Raw genomic sequence first — 15611 nt, forward strand, 5'->3', positions numbered from 1 at the left:
AAATTAATTTATGACTATAATGCAGTCCAATGAAGTACTTCCTTAGTAACTTCACAAAATGACTTAAAATTCATCTTAGAACACTGCTGTCCAACAGAAATATAATGCCAGCCACCTGTGTAGTGTTTTCTAGCAGTTCCATTAACAATAAAAATATTAAAATTTTATACATTTTTACTTAACCTAGTTAAGTACTCTAATAACTCATTATAATAACTGTTATTAGAAAGTTATTAATGGGACCTTTCATTTTTTTCATACTAACTCTTGAAATCTGATGTGTATTTTACACTTACAGCACATCTCAATTTGGAATAACCACATTTAAGTGTTCAACAGCCACATGTGGCCAGTGGCTACCACACTGTGGACAGTGTAGATCTAGAAGAATAAATACTGAAGACATTTTTTTTTAAAGATTTTTTTTATTTATTCATGAGAGACAGAGAGAGAGAGAGAGAGAGAGAGGCAGAGGGAGAAGCAGGCTCCCAAAGAACAGGGAGCTTGATGCGGGACTCGATCCCAGGACCCTGGGATCATGACCTGAGCCGAAGGCAGACGCTTAACCATCTGAGCTACCCAGGCGCCCAATACTGAAGACATTTTAGGAAAAAAAAAAAAAACAAAAAAAACAGCCAAACATACAGATGTCAAAATGTATGATCACACTAGAATTCATTCACTGTGAGTATACACTGTCTTCTTCCCTGCACCAGGCACGAGGGGTCCAGGTGAGCTCAAATTCTCTCGTTATAAACTATGACAAGGGCTATGAGATCTTTTGTAATGGGGGGGCGGGGAGGTGCTGCAGACAAAAGGAACGACACAAAGCCAGGAGAGCCTGAGCAGGAAGGAAAGCGCTGTCAGAGAAGTGTGGTACAGTTGGGGGAAGGAGCAAGGGGAAGGACAGAGGCCTAACGAGGCTGTCAAGGCAGGTGGAAGTCAGACCAGATGGGCCCTGTGGGCCATTTCCAATCAGTGAAAAAGTAAGAATTTTTGAAATAGATGCTGCTTGGATAATAGGAATATATAATAATAAAGTTAGATCCCTTCTCCACCACATACCCCCCAAAAAAATTTCTAGAGAAGGTCTTACTAAGCACACAAAGACAGATACCAGAGGAAAAAAACAGAGATTTAACCACAGAAGACCTTTTACACATCTAAAAAATGGCTTTTGACCAAAAACAAATGAACAAAAGACAAATTATGAAAAATACGACATATATGGTGAAGAAGTATAAAACTCTTACAAATCAATAAAAGCAAATTTAACAATTGAAAAATGGGCAAAAGACTATGAACAGATGCTTCAAAAAAAGAAATTAAGTCTTGAAACACAGATAAAGTGCTTAACAACATCAATAAACAAACAAATAAAAATTAACATGAGATACAAATCTTTCTCAGATTGGTAAGATTTAATCCCAGTCGGTAGTGCTGTAAGGACCGCGGTGCTCTCCTGCACTCCCGGTCCGCAAGTATGACAAAAGCCTTACGACAGGCATTGTTCTTGACTGCGCACTTCTCTGTCACGGATATAGGCACAAGAATTTATCCGTCAGTATATTCAATTACAACAACAAAACAATGAAAACAACCAAAATGTCCACATTCTTGGAAATCACTAAAGCATAGTGCACCTACATGCTGAATACTAGGTCATTATTTAAACTGATCTTAAGGAAGAATACAAAGTTAGCTCTATAAAATGCAAGCCCCAAGAGGGCAAGGATTTTTATCTGTTTTACAAACTATCATCCAGATTACTGCCTGGCACATAGTAGACACTCAATAAATATTTGCTGAATATGTAATAACATGGCAAAAAATCAGGTAACAAATCAACTACAAATGAGCACAAAGGATCTTTATGGGTGATGGAAATGGTCTGAAAGTGGGTTATGGTAATAGCTGTATAAGGTTATAAATTTACTACAGATCACTGAATTGTGGGGTGCCTGGGTGGCTCAGTCGTTAAGCGTCTGCCTTTGGCTCAGGTCATGATCCCAGGGTCCTGGGATCGAGCCCCACATCGGCCTCCCTGCTCAGCGGGAAGCCTGCTTCTCCCTCTCCCACCCCCCCCGCTTGTGTTCCCTCTCTCGCTTTTTCTGTGTCAAATAAATAAATAAAATCTTAAAAAAAAAAAACAAAAACCACATCACTGAATTGTACACTTAAGACGACCCAAATTCTATGATATGTAAGCTATACCTCAGTAAGGCTGTTTAAAAAAATCAGGTAACAACAAAAGTAGGGTATTTCTAAAATTATGTATGTATATACAGATATTAAACATACATACAAATAATACTGAGAGATATATACAGAATGGTTACATTATGTAAGATTAAAAATGTTTTTACTTTCATCTTTGTACTTTCCTGTACTTTCCATACTTCTAACAGTGAACATTTATTACTTGGGAATGACAAAAAAAAGTAAAATAAAAAATGTCTTAAAATTCCTGCCAATGATAATCTGACAGACGCTGCTGGTGGGGTGTAAAATGAGCAAATACTTCAGAGGGCATTTTAGTTATGTCCATTGAAATTACAAATGCACATGCTCCATGACCGAGTAACTTTAGCCCTAGGAATTTACTACAGCACTGGACAAAACGACAAAAGATTCAGAACAGACTACATGCCCATCAAGAGGAGCGTGGTTAATAACTTGCGGGACATCCATATTTAAGACTGCTAAACAACCAGAAAAAACAAACAAGGAAGCTCTTTTCATACTGATGAAATAATCACCATGGTATACTGCTGAAGGAAAAGGGTGAAGTGCAGAAGGGTATATAGGTGGGTTTGTATAAAGCACCGTGAAAACACACACACACTGCTGTGTCAATATATACACATCATGGATATGCACAGATTATTTCTGTAATGATGCACAAAAACAGATAACCTCTACCGTCTCCAGGGTAGCTGGAAGCCCTATTAGCTTTCAATCAATCTTTTTAGACACATTTCTAAACTATCTGAATATATCATTAAAAATAAGTAACACTTAAAAAAAAGTTAGGATACCTCATCCAGTTTTTATTTCATTTTTTTTTTTAAGATTTTATTTAAGAGAGAGAGAGAGAGAGCATGAAAAGGAGAGGGAGAAACAAGACTCCCCACAGAGCAAGGAGCCCACAGCGAGACTTGAAATCCCAGGACCCTGAGATCATGATCTGAGCTGAAGTCAGCTGCTTAACCAACTGAGCCACCCAGGTGTCCCCTCATCCAGTTTTTAAAAGATAGGAAAAGATCATATAAAAACCGTCATGAATTTGGAGTCAGACCTGGGTTCAAATGATACCTGCTTTCCACTTGTAAAACTTGGGTGAGGTACTTCATTAACTTTCCAAGTCTCAGTTTTCTTATCTTGAAAATGGGAATAATAGTCCTTGCCTCGTGGCTTGTTATGAGGAATACAAGTATGCAGAAGTAGGAAGCACTGGGGCGCCTGGGGGCACAGTCGGTTAAGCCCAACTCTTGGTTTCGGGTTGTGAGATCACAGCCTCACCTCCGGATCAACAAGGAGTCTGCTTAGGACTCTCTCCCTCCTCTCCCTCTGTCCTTCCCCCGCCACCGCCCCCCCCCCCCCCCCCCCAAACCCGCGCAACCCCCCTAAGAAATAAATAAATAAATCTTTAAAAAAAAAAAAAAAAAGGTAGGAAGCACTGAGCATAATGGCTGCTCGGCCCATAGCATCACGGTTAGCTATGAGACTTTTTTTTAGGGGGACAGGATGGTGGCTTTGAAGGTAGACTTGGCTATGAATCCTAGCTCTGTCACTTTCTGATAAAAATAATAACAATGAACATTTAAACAGCCATGTGGTCTTGGACAAGTCAGTTAACTTGGATTTCCTACCTAGAAAAGGTCTCCGAAGAACTACTGCCCAACACGATCGTGGTCATGATTAAATGAGGGAAATTCATGCACTGAATGCATATAAAAGCTGACATATAATGAGTACTTACCTCGTGCTAAACACCTTATATATATTCATTTGACCCTTTTATCAACTCTATGAAGGAAATACTATGATTGTTCCTATTTTGTAGATGAAGGAACTGAGGAAAAGCAGTTCAGATACTGCCAAAGGTCCCACAGTTAAAAGATGAACTTGGTCTGACTCGGGAGGTTGTGGCCCTAACTACACCAGACTGCCTTCTAGAAACACATATACTGTCTAGCATGACACAAGGGTGTGTAAACAGTGACTCTGGGAATTAAGGGGCAAAAGGAAGGTGGGCTTAGGCTTTTGAAAGATGCACAGTCCTGGGCAAAAACCAGTAGAAAAGAGCAAACAAGGAAGCATTTCTGAAATAGTCTACAACTGAATCTAGCTTCCCGGTGAGGCTTCCTCCTCCTCTGCGTGGCTTTTTATCTTCTCAGAAGAAAAGTAGAGAACTATACTTGAAAGAAAATCACTGGAGAGAAAAACCAAAGACCATGATTAACACCTAAGAGAGGGTTTCCAGTTTTCTGCAAATGAGAAAGGAAGTGCTTCCCTCTCCTCTCCTTTACATTAACACCTCCTTCTGGCTGTGACAATGAGATTCAAAGCCCTCTGCCTAGAGCTGCTAACAAGCAACACTCCAGAGTAAGAGGCTTCCGAAAGTCTTACACACAGGGAATCTGCAGGTAACTTCAGCCCTAGGCACGTTACCAAGCTTAAAGGAGCAAAAGGCATAATGAATCACAAGTTCTACACCCAACGACCTGATCTGTCAGGTCTAGTGGTCCGGGGGTAAAGTAAGTCAGAACCTCTCCAAGAGACAATCAAGTTCACGTATGATCCCCCACTCCTCTAGATCAGCAGTTTCCCAACTGGATCCTTGTAGATCTTGATTCCTCCCCTGCACAGAATGTCAGTGGGCCTACACTTAACTTAGATCAACGTTTCATTAGTTTTATCTTTAAAATAAAATATATGCACACAAACTTCAAATCCTAGTACAGAAGATATAAAATGAAGAGCAAAGCTCTTCCCCAGTTTCCTCTTCCCAAAGATAATCACTGGTAAAAGTTTTCCGTGTTCTTTCAGAGAAAATTATAAGCACATATCAGCATAAACTGTTCTATATTCTGGTTTGTTTTTTTTTTGTAATGTATTTAATACACCTTCAAATCTTCCCACATCAGCACAAACTCATCTACCTCATTATCTTTTCCAACTTCAGAGTACTCCATGGAAGGCTGTGTTACAATGTACTTAACCAGACCCCAATTAATACCCTAAACAGGAAAAAAATTTAAATAGCCATGGTATTTCCTCCAAGCAGAAGACTTTGCTAGGATCATGGTCTCATTTCTACTGATACCAACTGTGTCCCAAAGGCAGTGGCAGCTACCCTCACCACTAGCACATGAAGTCCCTGTTCCCCCATAATGAGCATAACACCTTTTCACTTTTGCCAGACTGATCAGTTTAAATGGCATCTCATGGTTTTGAAATGCTTTTATTTAATTACAAGTGAGGCTGATCATCTTTTCTCATGCTTAATGGCAATTGGTCTAAACTTGTCTTGGAACTGTCTCTTCATATCCTTTGCCTGTATTTGCATTTTTTATTGAATTGTCAGAGCTCTTTGCAAATTAAGGAAATTAGCCTTTTGTCTTACATACTGCAAATATTACATTTAATTGCAATCACTAAATGGCATACTGGCTGGGAATTTAAATTATTTTTCTACGTGTATAGGAAATACTCAATTTCAATCTTCTGCACGCACAAACCAAAGGGAATTCAAAGACAAATAAGGCTCCCAGTCTTGCAGTTTGATAGAGGCTTACCGCAGATTCCTCCCAACTCAGAGAGATGTGGGAATGAAAATCATTTTTGATAATGCAGAGAAGTGATTTATATATTAGTTTTTCATCTCGACTAAGTTTGCAGCTGCTTCAGAAGACAATAACGAATTTAATTATTCCTCTCACTAAATACATCAGAATCAGTATTCTTTAACTCAGCAGATTAATCACAGGTCTGTCACATTATATTAGACAAGAAGCCATCCCCAAACTAGACATTTCCATTGTTATTTTCGAGTTTAAAAAACAAGCATATATCAGCTGGACGTTTTTCTTCGATACCATTAATACTTTTTTCTTTCATTAATACTTATTTTAACAACACTTTTTCCGCTTGTTTGTAAAGACTACACTCTTGATAAGAACATGAAATACCTCTTTAAAAAAAGCACACGTGGTAAGGACTTAGTTGCAGGGGGCTGCTAGTTGTCAGCTCCTCAACCTGTTCATAGTCCTCTCCTGCTCATTCAACCAATGGACACACACACACTTCCTGCTCTGCTAATGTCTTTAACGGGAGAATACTTTCAACCCCTGGAAGCAGCTTTCTCCCCACACACAGCGCCTGCCAAGGTCGTCTGGTGAGACTCCGCCCACACTGGTCTCAGCGGGTTCCGGGAAGGACCACCTCTGACGGGAGCTGTCCTGACACTGGTCTCCGTCATCCCCTTCCTCGTGGCCAGCCACCCCCCACACAAGCCTCAACAACTGTACAAAGGGTTCACTGCCACCTCCCACACCCTTTAGCCTTTTCCCGTCCTTGGGAAAGCCCATCATCATCATCATCAACAACCAACACCACCTGAATGCTTGATACAGGCGAGGCGTGTCATAAAGGACTTCTATGCATTATTTCCCCGAATCCTCTTGCCCTCCCCCGAGGGGGGTACTTTTACCCCTATTTTAGAAATGAGGGAACGGAGACTCCACGAGGCTAACTTTCCCAGGACCGCTGCAGCCTGCCCATCTAGACTTCCTACACAGTAACTCCTGATCCCTGTCGAATCTGCCGCCAGGGAGCAGCAGGAACAGCAGTCAGAAGAGCGGAGGAAAAGGCAAGACGAGAAGAAAGCTTGCCCTAGGTTACATTCCTGCCCTAGTGTGGTGGCCAGGGACAGGGACAGGGACAAGTGGTAAACGTCCCCCTAATGCTGCCAAGGGCTCCTACCGCTCTGTGAGGAGGAAAGGGATGGAGAAGGGCGAGCAGGGGGTATTTTATTAATATCCATCAAAATTACAAATGCATGTCCCCGGCGACTGAACAATTTCAGCTCTAGGAATTTACTGCGGCATCGTCTTCCTAGATCAAAACCTCCAAGAGAAGTCAGGGCTTTTGGGGGGCGGGGGGGAGGTCCCAGGTGGCTCTGCAGCTGAGGAATAGTATGCCTTCCATCTGCACAGCTTTTCCTCATCACAGTCCCTTACCCTGGCTGATTTTACCCTCTATTTTTTTTTTTTAAGATTTTATTTATTTTTTTGGCAGAGAGAGAGTGCATGCGTGCATGCAAAAGTAGGGGGAGCGGCAGGCAGAGTGAGAGAGGGAGAAGCAGGCTCCCCATAGAGCAGGGAACCCGAAGTGGGGCTCAATCCCAGTACCCCAAGATCATGACCTGAGCCAAAGGCAGACTCTTAACCGACTGGGCCACCCAGGCGCCCTTACCTCTCAATAAACAGCCATCTTCATGCTACAGCCTCAATTAATTAGAAACCACTGGCCTGAGGCCCAAGTAACTGGTCCTTTTGGTGTTTAAAGGTGGAAGTCACAGAGCAGATGCTGCCAAGACGCAGGTTCAGCCCAAGTTCAACGGAATTCTAAGCAGCGTTGGGACTGGTCTTCAAAAAGCCAGAGCAGACTGGGAGGGGCCATCCAGGACTGACCAAGCACCGAGGCCAGCAGCAAGGCCAGTGCAGGCCAGGGGTAGGCCGGAACCATGAGGAGTGGAGAAGGAGCAGGTTCAGGAAGAAAACGGATGCACACTGGGGAGTGAAGGCACACTGGGCAACCAGAGAAGGGAGGACGTTTCCACAGGGAGGCACTGTGGCCACAAGCCACAGGGGAGAGCCACACTGCATGACCTGTGTACAGGTCAACCTGGGATGCTCCTCCCACAGACCTGAGGTCAGGAGAGGGGTCCTAGAGATAAACATGCATGCGTGCTCTGAAAAGAAAACTAAGATCCGATGCAAGACCACATGACAACGAGGCTTGGTTAGTAAAGATGCTTGAAATCTCCACAAGATCCCACCCAAAAAAGCTACAGAACATCTCACCACACCCATGCGTCAGGGCAAGACCCTGTTCTGAAACTCAGCATGGGAATCTTACCCCTAATCTGGGTTCCAAAGCTCAGTAAGAACAAATGCATTTTACCTGAAGGAGCTTTAGAATAGAAAAGCTACTTCGCAAAGGCAGCAGAGCCACAGTCCCGCAGATAGGACTGATCCTGACAGGGGCGAACAGATGTACCAGTTAATCGACACTCTGCTCTTCCTTTCACCTGCTCCTCCCACTGAGTTTCAGCAAAAGGTTGAACAGGTAATGACTGCCCTCCCACATGACAACACTAGATGCTCAAAGGGAAGAAAACACAGTCAAGGGAAGCAACACGAGTCTTCAAAGGTGTTGCCTGTTTACCGATTTCTCAGCACCAGGGAAGGGAAAGAGGGTCCTATTATTTTCCATTTAATGCATGTTCTTATGACAGTATTTTTTAAGACTTGACTTTCACCAAAAATTAACTGAAAAAAAGCATGAATTTATTTATAATAATGACATAAAGGTCTTTCCAAGCATGACAGAAATCCCAGAAGCCACAAAGGCGAAGACCAATACATCTGACAAATAGGACAAAAAAATACCCTTTGCAAAACCCAAAAGTGAATGACATATTGAGGAAAAATACATGTGCATTTGACAATGGGCTACGCTCCAAATTCCTTGAATTATATTATAAATCAATCAGATCGGGATGACACAGAACATCCTATGGAAGAAGGTGCAAAGGAATTAACATTTCACAGAAAAAGAAAAAGACAAATAACCAAAAACACATGAAAAGATGTTTAGCTCTCTGGGCACCTGGGTGGCTCAGCTGGTTAAGCGACTGCCTTCGGCTCAGGTCATGATCCTGGAGTCCCGGGATCGAGTCCCACATCGGGCTCCCTGCTCAGCGGGGAGTCTGCTTCTCCCTCTGACCCTCTTCCCTCTCATGCTCTCTGTCTCTCATTCTCTCTCTCTCTCTCTCAAATAAATAAATAAAATCTTTAAAAAAAAAAAAAGAAAAGATGTTTAGCTCTCTTCATGACTAAACACATGTGAACTAGAGAAAGAAAAAATGAGATACCAGTTGTGACCCATCAGATTTGCATATATTTAAAAAGAAGTGGCAAGTGTAATCCTAAGGGATAACCTGGTCAGATCGATCAAAATGCAGAAGGCATTCACCATTTGGTCCACCATTAAACTGCTAAGAATCGATCCTACAAATATACAGTCCTTACACAAGTATGTTAGGATATATGTAACAAGGATGCCCACTAAGCATTTTTATTTGCTATAACAAAAGAGAGAGAGAGAGAGAGAGAGAGAGAGAGAGAGAGAGAGAGAGAGAAGGAGAACTTCAAAATCCATCAAGAGGAGACTGGCTCAAAACAACAACAGAAACAAAAAATCAACAATGAAACACTACACAGCCGTTAATACGGAGAGGCAGATCAGTATGCTTCAATATAAAAAGAGTTCTATTACTTAGCCCAAACCAGCATGATAAAGAACAATTATGTATGCATATGTGGGATTCTTTTCCTGTACTTTTCTTAAAAGAATAAATATACACTGCTGTATCCACTCTGGAAAGAATCACATGAAACTATTAATGTCAGTGACTTTGGGAATGAGGATTAAGGACTGGGGAGAGGGAAGGGAAACAGGCTTCATTTTATACTTTGAATGTTTTATCACATAGCTGTATTATTCTCACCAAAAGTTTTTTTAAGACATGTGTAAGAGTCTACCTAAAAATATATAATTTTGTAAACCAAAGAATCTGGAGAAAGATAAGCTGCAAGGGGATAATTAGTATATCAAGCAATTATAGAGGCAGAAACAAAGAACTATGGGGAGCAATGACAAGACTGATTACTTTTGACCAAAAAGGTTCTTTTTAGAAATCAAAACAGAACAAAAGAAAGCTTCCTGGTGTTAGTAATATGTGAACAGGGCTTTGCATTTCAAATGGAACACAAAGAACACTTCAAACAGAAGGGATGGCAGGAGCAGGGAATAAGGGAGTGAAAGATGTCTGGAGTAGTGGCTGGGGCCCAGGCTCCAGGGGTGACAGGGCAAAGAGGGAAACCACCGTCGGGACGTGGAGGGCCTTGAACACGAGATTAGAAAACCCAAACTCAATACTGGCAGCTGCCAACTTAAACATGAGTCCAAAGAAGGACTCAACAGGACTTGGGGAGACTGCAGGATGCTATCCATTCAGGGAGGCAAGCGAGTTCAGTCTCAGACAAGAGGAGTCTGGGTTGCCCACTGGGGATCTGTGTAGAGCTGTCTGACAGGTAGTGGGAAGGGGCGGTGGGGGGGGTGGAGCTGTACGGAAACATTAGATGCTGATTTGGGAGTAACCAAAAATTGACTGAGAACTGATCTGGTAAGATGAGAGAGGAAACAGAAAAAAGTTTAGCTGAGAGCAGAAAAGTTTTGCTCTTTGCTCCTATGAGAGGTACTCGAACATGGTCACAAGAACAAGGTAACACCCACACTTGGCCCTCTCCTCAACACAACATTTCATTAATAAGGTTCTGCATCGGGCCTTCTTTTAAAGCTGTAAGGGAACTGAACAACGAAAACCAGAATGTAGACTAGTGATACCTTCCTGCGCTGCTAACCCATTCTGAAGAGAGCCTGAAGATGAGAGAGGGGACACTTAAATGCCATCTGGGCAAACACCACATGGGCTTTGCAGTCCCCTCTACAACATTCTTGGGGAAAACCCTGGAAGTGTTTCCCCATAACAACAACTGGAACAAAAGCGCAAGCATAATATCCAAGCAACTGGCAATGCGCTGCTGAGCACACACTCTTGGCCGTGGGCTGAGGGCAGGGACCTTGTGCCCAGAGCCCAGCACTGTGTCTGGCAGAGAGAGGGGCTCTCGGCACATGTCAGCTGACTCAACCCGAACCAAGCTGGGGGCTCAAAATCCCCGGCTGCCACCATCGCTACACCCCCAGCTCTCAATTCTTCCTGCTGAAGACCCAAGACCATCCCTCCTAGCGGCCAAAATCTAGCAAGGTGGCTCATCCCCATGTAACCCATAAACACTCTAATTTGCTCAGCTTCATTTAAAAATACCCAGTGACACTTCTAAGAAAAGAAAGCAAGGTTACAAATCTGGGAGTGGTTTAAGGAACCAGAGGTACCCATTATTCTCAATCAAGATGCTCATGATTCCAAACCCAGATCTGCACCTGCTGGATTCAGTCACTTGCGGACACCAGAGCCACAACTCAACCTCGGCTTCCTCTATCAGGCACGGTAGACCTCAGATCTCTAATTTCCATTCCATACAAAAAGTCATGAAAAAGACCACAGATGGAAGCACTAGGGACAGCAGGCATGGTAACAGCAGTAACAACTATATAAAAATAACTTTTCTAGGTATTTCTGCCTGGGTCTAGATCAAAACTAAACTTGAGCTGTCATGAATTACAATCTAATCCTTTAGAAAGCAGCAGCCGAATAACACCAGGGCTGCATAAAACATTCTGGTGCTGCTGAAACCCAATGCACGAAAAAAATAAATAAAATGGCATTCCGTGATGGATATTCATGAAGCACTCATCCTAATTTAAAAGAAAACAAGTCTAGAGTTCTTACTGCATTAATTCATGTGAGCCTGAAAGAACATTTTTATCCAAACTGTTAAGATTTCCTACCAAGGCGTTAACATTCTCCAAGTCTGCTCAGTTACACTAATTCTGAGAGTATGGTTTGGTTTGACAGTGGGGTTTGTCTTTCAGTCAATGCAGAACATCAGAAGCTTCTTCTGGGCTGTCCTGATGGGTAGGGCTGGCCTCTGTAACCTCACGTGCAATGTGAACGACTAACAGTTATTCTCCTAGTGTGTGTACCACATGCTAAGTAAGCTCTTCACCTATTCACTGAAACTTCATGACAACACTCTGACACAGACAGTGCAACTATCCCCATTCTACAGATGAGGAAACAAACTCAGGGAGATGAAGAACCTTTCCCAAACCAAGGTCACTGCCCAGGATTTGAACCTGGATTTGTCAGTACTGCGAGTGGGAATTCAGGCACACTGGTGAGATGCAGGGTTTTTACTGGTGCCAGACTCTTACTGATCTTTGGGAAGAGAATTCTCATTTAAGGATGTATCATTATGCACCAAACAGTGATAATTAAGGGTTTACACTGTGTTGTGCTTTGAGTAGTTTGCAGCCAGTTTTCTGTATGATGTCCTTTCTGTCCAAAAACAACTCTTTACCTCTATGAAACGGGTAAATAGATGTTTCATGAATTCATCCCAAATGAGAAAGGTAGGTTTCAGGTAAAGGAATGAGTAAGGTTTCTTAAGGCCAAGAACTCAAAAATGTCAATAAGTGGCATCTCATCTGCTTACTGCTGGCATTTCCAGGGACACTGGGCCTGGGAAACAAGTCCCCCCTCTTAGGACAGAAGGATTAGAAAAGCTCACCTTGAATTGCTTTCTTCCGTGAGGTTTTCCGTGCCATCAATATCAACCAGAAAATAACCATTAGATATTAAACTGCATTCAGTTGATGACCTTCACTAAGCTAAATTCAGCAGTCAGCTATAAAACATTAAATGGACACAATTAAGAAGTTTGAAAAAACATGAAGCAGAATTTCAACTAAAGTAACATGAAAATGAATGGGAAGAAAACATTCTAGATTCAGGATACTGACATTTTCAACAAGTGCTTCAACTGAAAGGATCCAGAGACGTGTAGAAATCCACAGCTCATTTCTCCACCTTGATAAATTTACACCTGATGATGATGATGAAGAGGTACTGAGCAGTTAATAGGAGCTACAAACTCTGCTACCTCCTTCATATACATATATATATATATATATTTCATTTTAAAACTCTTAGCAACCCTATGAGATGGATTTTACTATCCCCACACTATAGATGAGAAGACAGGCTCAGAGACATTATACAATTTGCCCAAGTTCACAGGCTAGTAAGTAGCCTTGCTGGGATTCAAACCCAGGCCTGATTCCAAAGCTGAGATTCTTTCCCCAGTCTCCAACAGAAGAATTACATGACTTTTTTCTTTCCCATAATCAAAAGTAAACTTTTTAATCTTTCAAAGATTCGTTTTATGCTCTGTGTGCTCTAAGAATGAAAGCGGAAAACATCCACTTTGAATGGCATTAGACCTAAGTGATATATAACAGAGAAAGCTGGTAAGTAATAAGATTCCCCTTTAAAAAGGAGGGAAATAAAAAAAATTTTTTTAAGTTGTTTACCAACAAGAATCAGGAAGTATTTGAGTATCTCTTATAAAGTCCGGCTACCGTATTAGATACCACCAGGGCTCCACAAGAAGTATTAAGACACAATGCCCTCAAAAAGCTCCCACTCCAGCTGGGACAAGAACAAGTTCAATAACCAAGGAACAAATGCTGAATCCTGAGCTTTAGATTGTGAGTGCCACAAAGGCATGGGGGTAGGGCAGTCAGGGAACACCCTCTGGAGGAAGTATATCTTCAGCAGGGGCTTGAAGGAAGTGAAATGGAGAATTTACATAGAGAAGAAAAAGGAGGCCAGCACTTCAGAAGGGGGAACAACAGGAGCAAAGCCCTAGAGGCAGTCATAAACTTGCTTCTGCTGAGGACAGACGGGAGAGGGCGAAGCAGGGAATAGGTTCAGGTAGGTGGGGAGGGGCCAAACCAAGGACAGTCTTAAAAAAAAACAGGGTGGGCAGTGGCTGGACACAATGGGGCAGACAGGAGGACACTACTCAGTGCCATGGCATGGCCTGGCCTGTTAGCTGATCTCCTGGCCCCAAGCCTCTCCCTTCCCCTCCTGAAAGTTATCACAAACCACCCCTAGTCTCCTGCTGCTCACCACGGCCGTTAGAACAGTTTTAACTTTGGCCTCGTGTTCAAGTTCTTTCAGGAACAAGCCCCAACCAATCTTTCTTCCTATTCCCTTTCCTATATGAATACTTCTCTACAAGGAGACTGGTCTATTCCCCAACTCCACTGGAACGCTGGGCCTGATTTCTCTTTTCCTATCGAATCCTACTCACCCTTTAACAGCCAGCTCAAATCCTGCCTCCCCGCTAAGGCTTCCCCGACCACTCAACCTCCAATGTCTCCTCCATCTCTCCTCCTTCTTAATTCTACAGCACACAGCCCCGTCTCATCAATCAATTACCTTTTCACAGGTAAAGCCTCAGCACCCAGTGTAAAGCTGCTTGGAGGCTATGTGTCTTCCAATACTTTCCCCCACCACATGGAACAGCATCTTGACATTTAATAATCAAGCAAGCACTCAACTCTTTTTTTGACTTCCTATATTAAGTTTGGCATTAGCATAAAGGAAGGAGGGGGGAAATGGGGGACTTCTGAAGTCACAGACCAACTAAGAAGCTGTTGCAATAATCCAGATGTGAAGCAAAGAGGGCCTGGACTAAGGAACAAAGAGAAAATGGGCAAATATAAACAAAAACATTTTGCATGCAAAAACTCAGCGAGATGTGATTGACTACTACTAGGGACAAAAGCAAGGGATGAAATATGATTAAGGTAAGGCGTAGAAACACTTCTGGGAATCATTTTAAAGCCTGTCTGAAACCAAGTGTATTAAGCGACTAAAAAGTCCACATTTGCAAAAAGTCTTCAGTGAAACTGCCCAGTATCTTGACCCTGGGAAAGCCCTTCCAATTTCAGACACATACAGACGAGCAGACCCACAAGGGTCTTTAGAGAGCTAATCTACAGTTTGTTACTAGAGAGCTAATCTAAAACCCTCACTGATCAGATGGGGAAACTGAGGCCCAGCGTGGTAGAGGCTTGACAACTCCCAGACTAGGGCCGCCCTAAAGCACAGCCGCCCAGGCTAGAAAGACACTGTTTACACCCCGAGGCTAACCCCAGCCCGGCCCTCCGTAATGGCAGGACCGAATGAGGGCGAGAGTGACCATGGAGACGTCTAGAGCCAAGCAGGACGCGCCGCCGCCTGTTTACCTGGAGAAAGGCGGTGGCGTGGGGCAGGGGGTCCGTTGCAGCCACTGGCAGGGCCGACCCCGCGGCCGGGCCAGGCTCTCCAGGGCACTCAACCATCCAGCCTCCCCGTACAAAGGGGGAGCGCCCCTGGGGGCAAGGCGCCCGGAAGCATGGGATCCCGAGACGCCCGGGGTGGAGGCTGGGGAGCCCGGGGCAGCTGGCCGCGAGCGACCCTCGGCCCCGCCAGCGGCGCCCGGACTCCGGGGCCGACCACTGTTGGCCCCTCCAGGGCGAGCGCCTGGCCAGAGCAGGTGCCCGGGCCTCCCGACCCCGCCCGGCCTCGGCTGCAGCCCGCGCCGCCCGCCCACCCGCCGGCCCGCCGGACTGACCAGGCGCGGAGGCGCCCGCCCCGCCGCGCCCAGAGGGAGCCGGACAGCGGCCGAGGGCTGCCCCCGGCCCGGCCCGCTCCGCCGGCTCCTCGCCCGCCGCCCGCCGCCCCCAGCCGGCGCGCCTCACCTGCCGAGAGCGCCGCGCTCACATCGCCCGCCCGCGGCGCCCCC

General features: G+C 44.0%; 1 protein-coding gene across 8 annotated transcripts in view; it reads right to left on the reverse strand.

Annotated features, from left to right (window-relative positions):
- Positions 1–15611, reverse strand: part of ZBTB34 (zinc finger and BTB domain containing 34) — a 33029-nt gene that overhangs the window by 9303 nt on the left and 8115 nt on the right. For 2 of the 8 annotated variants that reach the window (XR_012382197.1, XM_073905737.1), the window contains exon 2: positions 15568–15591. The exons of 3 other annotated variants lie outside the window; for them this stretch is intronic. The gene's annotated coding sequence lies outside the window, so the exon portion shown is untranslated. Of the gene's footprint in view, positions 1–12545; positions 12663–12777; positions 12797–14260; positions 14341–15567; positions 15596–15611 lie in introns of those variants that run through there. 3 more of the 8 variants (XM_025888219.2, XM_025888221.2, XM_073905738.1) reach the window with 3 other exon arrangements.

Source organism: Callorhinus ursinus, unplaced genomic scaffold (genome assembly GCF_003265705.2).
Source record: "Callorhinus ursinus isolate GAN/ISIS: 27379988/994484 unplaced genomic scaffold, GSC_fseal_2.0 scaffold24, whole genome shotgun sequence".
Classification (NCBI taxonomy): Eukaryota; Metazoa; Chordata; class Mammalia; order Carnivora; family Otariidae; genus Callorhinus; species Callorhinus ursinus.